The sequence below is a fragment of the Pygocentrus nattereri genome, chromosome 2 (assembly GCF_015220715.1).
Source record: "Pygocentrus nattereri isolate fPygNat1 chromosome 2, fPygNat1.pri, whole genome shotgun sequence".
NCBI classification, from domain to species: Eukaryota; Metazoa; Chordata; class Actinopteri; order Characiformes; family Serrasalmidae; genus Pygocentrus; species Pygocentrus nattereri.
Genome location: NC_051212.1, coordinates 18,292,171 through 18,300,467, shown reverse-complemented (window position 1 = coordinate 18,300,467; position 8,297 = coordinate 18,292,171).

Below are 8,297 nucleotides of genomic sequence, written 5' to 3'. Positions count from 1 at the left end.
CCAGCATCTTATTTATCTGCCTTATTACCCCACTTATCTGACTGTTGCCTTACTTCTCCCTTTCTCTGCCACTATACACCCTTTAACTGCTGCTGCAGTCAGCCAGTCAGCACTTTAACTTAAGACACATATACTGCACAATGTAAGGTTTAGGTTTACAGGTACAACTGTGTGTGTGTGTGTGTGTGTGTGTGTATGAGTGAGTGATTGTAAGAATGCATGTTTTAATTTATTCTATTTTATTTTATTTACTACATGTAAATGTTTGTCTGGTACTGTGCACTATGAGCTCATGTAACCTAAACCCAATTCCTTGTACACCAATCAGGCATAACATTATGATTATAACAAAAATAACTGAATACAAACCAGAGAATTTTGTGCAAAGCATTGTCAACTGTTGAAATGAAACTCCAATTTAAACATTTCAGCAAGATACACAGATTAGGCATAACATTATGACCACCTCCTTGTTTCTACGTTCATTGTTCATTTTATCAGCTCCACTTACTTTATAGGTGCACTTTGTACATTATTGATTATTTTGTGGTGTATTAGATTTATTCTTGGGTTTTGTTTGTTTTTGTCTTGTTTATGATACAGGATGATTGCAAATATATTCGTTTTAATATTGTAATTGCTCTTGTGTGGAACCCCAGAAGACTAGCAACCTAATAGGGATCCAAATAAAGAATAATAAAGGGCAACACTTTGACCTCTTCATCATGTTCCTCAAACCATTTCTAAACAGTGGTTCTCATTCACCAATATCTTACTAAGTTTTTTTTTCTTGAATTTGTTACTAAGAACTGTAATAAGAAAATGTCTATATCAGATTCATGACGTGTTCTCAAACTGGCAAAGTGTTTGCATCTTTCTGCTCTGAGTGTGTGCAGATTCAAATCCCAAATAAGAAAATATTAAAGTAAAAATCACCCAAAATAGAAATACTTCAGTAAAGATACATAAAAAAAACAATTAAGTACAGTACACTGCTCAAAAAAATTAAGGGAACACTCAAATAACACATCCTAGATCTGAATGAATGACATATTCTCATTGAATACTTTGTTCTGTACAAAGTTGAATGTGCTGACAACAAAATCACACTTAAATAATGAAGTGCAGTTTTTAAGATGTTATGTGTTGCTGGGCCTGATTCTTAATTATCCACCTTTTATGAAGTGTAGTTCATTATTGTTTTTAGTAAAGTGTGGCTATTCTAATTGTCTAGTCATCATTTTATGTCTCTCAGGTTTTCTGGGACAATGTGCATTTTGATTTGAAGATGAAAGTACAGCAAGAACAGGAAATTTACAACTATGAACCACTAAAGAATGTACAATGCACCAAAAAATAACTTTGCCTCTTAATTACTGCTAGAAAAAGCTTTGTTGTTGTCATTGAAATCCATGCCTATAAAATCCAATCAGATGATGAACTGCCAGTTGAAGCTAACTTGTAAATTAACAATTTTTGTAAAATAGCTGCTCACCTCTATAGATTAAACCAGCCAGAGTAGCGTAATCTGCAAAAGTACAATGCAGCTGACTATGGACTGGCAGTGTTGAGGAAGAGGGTGTTTAAATTGGGCTGACTTAATATGACAAGCTGTTCCTTTTTTGGGGGGGCAACATTCAACTATTGTTATTTTGTATTTTTCTTTGAAGATGAAACAAGGACTCCTTTCCTCAAAGGTCATAGAGAGAGTTCTAGTCGAAGGCGGTGAGAAAATGAATTTCAGTAAGTAATGGAAGAAAATGCACAGACAAATACAGAGAAAAAAATAGAAAAAATAAATGTAAAAATTTAAGGGCATCTCAAGTGCCATGAACAGCTTGCAGAAAGTAGGGATTTAGGGCCACTGCAATAACCCTGGATAACCAGTGGTGCAGTCTGTGACCCCACCCTGGTCACATCTGTGAACAACCTGTTTAATACAATACAGTCTCCCTGTTATACTTCTGTGCTTGGCATCAAACATGCAGCATGCTAAAATCTAGTTTGTGATGCTGGCAATGCTAGAGAACAGCTAGTGTAAGCTATGCCTAGGTTATAAAGGTTGGGTTAGCTTTTTACTGCATTAACTATTAACATATCTCAGCCACCACCCTACTGGAAGTGTTCTCAACAGATGAGAGATTTGCCCACAAGTGTACCTGTATAGAAAGAAAAATACTACCCCAATGGTCTAATAGAAATATATTTTTCATAGCTTGTTGTCAAAATTAATGAAGTTTAGACAATATTTAAAGAAATCTACTTCATTAATTTGGATTTCAGGACATCTAAGAAATCGGCACTCGGGTTTTACTGAATATGGACCTGCTGAACAGATAATAAGAAGCTAGCTGTCATGGTTTTGGGGAATGTTCTACCCTTTGGAGACCTCTGCTGCTCGCTGTTTATCATTTTCTGGCACTATATTAACTCCTTATATAGCACAGCAAAAGCCTAGTAACCCCCTGGGATACCATAACAGCCTAGCAAAACCTTAGCAACCAACTGAAATATTATAGCAATGGCCTATCAACACCTTAGCAACCACTTGGGATACTACAGCTACAGCCTAGCAACATCTAATAAACCTCCTGGGATAAAACTGGCCTAACAACACTTTTGCTACTGTTTGGGATTTCATACACTCTAAAGGACTGATGTAAATTTACGGAGGAGATTATGTTGCATTGCTGTGTATTCTGGGAGACCCAGCTCCTTGTGAAAAAAAAATAAAAAATGCTGGATTTTATATTAATGAGCATTATCTGCAAAGCATGTTGGGCAAGTGGCTGGAACTTTGTCTTGAGCAGCTGGTCACTAAATATTGTGGTGATTAGGGTGGAGCTTCCCAGTGTTCTTTTTTGTTTTTGTTAGCTTTTGTTAATTACCTTTAAAATTTCTTCCACAGTTCATTTTACTTTAGTTTGTTTTGTTTTGTTTTGTTTTGTTTTAACATGTTTGAATGTATTTAATATACACCTATCCAGCATAACATCCTTGTTTCTAACATACATTTTATCTGCTACACTTACTGTATAGCTGCACTTTGTAGTTCTACAATTACAGACTATAGTCCATCTGTTTCTCTGCATACTTTGTTAGCCCCTTTTACCCTGTTCTTCAGTGGTTAGGGCCCCCATGGACCCTCACAGAGCAGGTATTATTATCAGTGAAATAACTGCTGTAATGGGATGTTCAGTTCATGGTATACATGATGAACAGTTGTACACGCATACATCAATAGTTTCTTGTTTGTTAAACATGCATGAACGTTCAAGCATTTGCTTGCTGAATAGATTTGCCCTGTTCTTCTATATCTTTACATGAGGTACTACACAATGTGGTAAAAATGAGTATGTAGCGGACCGAAAAATAAAAGGGTTTATTAGTTTCAGTAAAACAGGGACCCTTACATGTTTTATTATTTCTTTATTTGACTTGATTTAATTACATTTTGTTTATTATGAACATTAGTACACTGTTGTTTATTTTGGTGACAGAGCTGAGAATGTAAAATCATTTACTCTTTTATGACAAAGAAGTTATATTTATTTCATCCAGTAGAGGGAGCTCTTGGGTTGAACCCACAGGAAAACGAGCTGTGTGGGTAAAGTTTAAGTGACCCTTATTAGTCCCATCCATCCATCCATCATCGTTGACCGCTAGTCCAAACAGGGTCGCGGTAGCAGTTGGGAGAGCAGAGAATCCCAGATGACCCTGTCCCCCGCAACTTCCTCCAGCTCATTCCCGGGGACCCCAAGCCGCTCCCAGGCCAACTTGGAGACATAATCCCTCCAGCGGGTCCTAGGATGACCCCAGGGTCTTGTCCCGGTAGGCCGTGCCTGGAACACCCCACCGGGAGGCGTCCAGGAGGCATCCGGATCAGATGCCCGAACCACCTCAGCTGGCTCCTCTCAATGCGGAGGAGTAGCGGCTCTACTCTGAGCTCCTCCCGGGTGACCGAGCTCCTCACCCTATCATATAGAGTGTAGCCCGCCACCCGACGAAGAAAGCTCATTTCCGCTGCTTGTATTCGCGATCTCGTTCTTTCGGTCATTACCCACAACTCATGACCATAGGTGAGGGTTGGGATGTGGACCGACCGGTAAACAGAGAGCTTCGCCTTTTGGCTCAACTCCCTCTTCACCACTACAGTCCGGTACAGTGACCGCATTACTGCCGCCTGGCCCAGCCTGCGGCCGATCTTTTTAGTCCCACAACAGGGAAATTTCCACATTTAACCCATCTGTGAAGTGAAATACCACATACACTCTAGTGAGCACACACACTAGGGGGCAGTGAGCACACTTGCCCAGAGCGTTTGTTTCAAGTATTGCAACAATACCAGAAAAGGATGCTTATTATTAAGAATGCATCCTTTTTTGGAGATTTCATGTCAGTTTCTATTCACTCTACTGAACACCTGCGGCCATGTTTTCACCCAAATTGGCATGATCATTTCAGAGGAAATGACTATTTCTAACACTGCAATTAGCATTGCAACTGGAACTGTTCAGAGTTCACATGTGAGCACTGATGATACACTTTTTTCTAATTCACATTTCTGTTTTTTTTTCTGTTTAACCACATTGTATTAATCAACTGCCTGTAAACCTGCTTTTGTTTATACAGGTGGCTCCCATGTATTCAATTCGGAAGAGATTGATCTTGAAGACTGGTATGACATGCTTGTTAAAATCTTGAGTGACCTGACTGAACAACAGCTTGAAAAAATGAAGTACATCAGGAGCAACAGAGGGCAATGCAGAATTCCTAAAGGCCATGTAAGGGACCGAAGTCCAAACAACCTGGCATGGCTCATGGTTGAACACTGGGGTGAAGAGCAGTGTATCATTAACACAATAAATGTTCTGAAAGACATCCCACGGAATGACAAGAACACGGTTGACCTCATTACGCCATTCTTACAGAAGATTGAAGAAGCGTGGTAATACAAGGCTATATATCAGTTATACAACTCCACTGGCATAAGTTATGAAGACATGTTAAAAGTAAAAGTACTAATATGGTGTTATACATTTGTTCAGGTGTACAGGTAGTCAGTGGAGTGATGCAAGAAATTGTCTAATATGATCTTGTTTTCTAATATGTGTTATACTATATTTCCAAAAGTATTCACTCACCCATCCAAATCATTGAATTCAGGTGTTCCAATCCCTTCCATGGCCACAGATGTATAAAACCAAGCACCTAGGCCTGCAGACTGCTTCTGCAAACGTTAGTAAAAGAACGGGTCGCTCTCAGGAGCTCAGTGAATTCCAGCATGATAGCGTGATAGGATGCCACCTGTAACAAGTCCAGTCGTGAAATTTCCTTTGGGGTTGATTTTCAGGAGTTGGGCTCGGCCCCTTAGTTCCAGTGAACTCTTAATGCTTCAGCAGACCAAGAGATTTTGGACAATTTCATGCTCCCAAATTTGTGGGAACAGTTTTGGGGATGGCCCCTTCCTGTTCCAACATGACTGCTCACTCAGTGTCATGTGTAACTCACAAACTGCCTACCAGAGGTCATCATCTCCTGAATTCTAATTGTCACTAATTGTCACATACACACACGCACATGCTTGCAATACCAAACATGCACACGAACATACATATTCCAATCTAAGCTTCTTTACTTCATTATTCCTTTTATATATACACACACACCTATATTGTTGTAAGTGTACACTTATAAACCTATTTCAGTGAACTGTCAGCTCATCCTTTTCCTTTCAAGGATAGTCATCCTCTCCCCTTAATCAGTGGTTCTGGATACAGCCCCACTGTTGGTTGAATATTTTAGGTGCTGGTAAAGAGGCTTCACAAAATATGAGCTGTTTTTGTCAAATAGAAATATATATATATATATATTTGGTCAATTTGCATATTGAACTTTGTAAGTCTTTCAATGTAAAAAGGTTCATTTAAAGATTCCTAAACTTTTTCATTCTAAGACCCACATGTGAGGAATTTCATTTTATGGAATACAAAAAGTCACAAACCTGTCAAAAAAAATCTTGGGTTCTTATGTTTCCAGTGCAGTTTTACACAACATACAGTTCTTTTAACCAACAAGTGCAACAGCTTACCATGATAGTTTGCACAGGCTTACATTATTACATACTAGTGAGATTGTGAAATAGATTTTTTTGTAACAATAAAATAAAGATGTTGCATTTAGACATAGTCCATTCACCTCTTTAGTATAAATGGATTATTGTATTTCAATATTTAATATTTGTTTAAATGCATTCTGATCCATGTCAGATTAATTATCTATGTTCTCTGATCACTGCTGCTGTGTAACCATCCAACTGTCCAACAGTTGTAAGGCAATTGGATACAAACTACAAAGAGAGAAATCGACTTGTTCATCCAAATAGCCATTTTTGATACATTTTCTGGCTGTTGCTACTCAAAATGTTTATGATAAATAGACATTTTGGGGCCATTAAAAAACCTCCTTTGGGAGGACCATACCCCCAGTCCCCCCTAGGACAGGCTTCACATCTATAATCCTCTAGTGGTGTCCCCATTTGTGTCGCATGTCATATTATCATATTATCATAAATATTTTAACGATCATCTCCTGGCATACTGTCTCCAGTGATGCCACCTTTCCACCATCTTTTACTATTAGGTTAGAGTTGTTTTTCCTATTCTTATCCTCGTTCCTATTCAGGTCATCATATCCCCCTTGCTGGTGACCTTTGTGTGTGTTGATGAAATTTATTAAAACAAAACTTTTTTATCCTCTCCTTGGATCACCACCTTATCGTGGTGGAGGGGTTTGCGTGCCTGAATGATGTTAGGAGCTATGTTGTCTGGAGCAAAAGCTCCTGGTAGGGTCTCCCATGGCAAACTGGTCCTAGGTGACAGGTCAGACAAAGTGTGATCCATAATAACCCCTATGAAGACACAAAAACGGGACTTGTGTACCTTGCCCAGAACAGGGTTACCGGGGCCCCACCCTGGAGCCAGGCCTGGGGGAGGGGCTCGCCAGCGAGCGTCTGGGGGCCCGGGTGTTTACTCATGGTGCCCGGCCGGGCCCAGCCCGAAGGAGTTACATGAGTCCCCCCTCCCATCGACCCACCACCAATGGGAGGGGCAGTAGTAGGGGTTCGGTGCGTTGTGGATCGGCAGTGTCCGAAGGCATGGGCCTTGGCGTTCTGATCCTCGGTTGCTGAAACTGGCTTTTGGAACTTGGAACGTTACCTCACTGGCGGGGAAGGAGCCTGAGTTGGTGCGTGAGGTTGAGAGATACCGCCTAGATATAGTCGGGCTCACCTCAACACACAGCTTGGGCTCTGGGTCCAATCTCCTTGAGAGGGGCTGGACTTTATTCTTTTCTGGAGTTGCCCATGGTGAGAGGCGGCGGGCAGGTGTGGGCTTTCTCATAGCCCCTCGACTCGGTGCCTGTATGTTGGGGTTTTCTCTGGTGGACGAGAGGGTAGCTTCCCTACGCCTTCGGGTTGGGGAACGGGTCCTGACTGTTGACTGTGCTTATGCACCGAACAGCAGTTCAGAGTACCCAGCCTTCTTAGAGTCCTTGGGAAGGGTGCTTGAAAGTGCTCCTCCTGGAGACTCTATTGTCCTACTGGGGAACTTCAACGCTCACGTGGGCAATGACAGTGAGACCTGGAGGGGTGTGATTGGGAGGAATGGCCTCTCTGATCTGAACCCGAGTGGTGTTCAGTTTTTGGACTTCTGCGCAAACCACAGTTTGTCCATCACGAACACCATGTTTGAACACAAGGATGTCCATAAGTGCACATGGCACCAGGACACCCTAGGCCGCAGTTCAATGATTGACTTTGTAGTCGTGTCATCGGACTTGCGGCCATGTGTTTTGGACACTCGGGTAAAGAGAGGAGCTGAGCTGTCAACTGATCACCACCTGGTGGTAAGTTGGATCAGGTGGTGGGGGAAGATGCCGGTCAGACCAGGCAAGCCCAAACGTATAGTGAGGGTTTGCTGGGAACGTCTAGCAGAAGAAACTGTCAGATTGATCTTCAACTCACACCTCCGTCAGAACTTTGACCAGATATCGGGGGAGGTGGGGGACATTGACTCAGAATGGGCCATGTTCCGTTCCTCCATTGCTGAAGCGGCTGACTGTAGCTGTGGCCGTAAGGTAGTTGGTGCCTGTCGGGGCGGTAATCCTCGAACCCGGTGGTGGACACCCCAGGTGAGAGATGCCATCAAGCTGAAGAAGGAGTCCTACCGGGCATGGTTGGCCTGTGGGACACCAGAGGCAGCTGGCAGGTATCGACAGGCCAAGTGATCTGCGGCTTC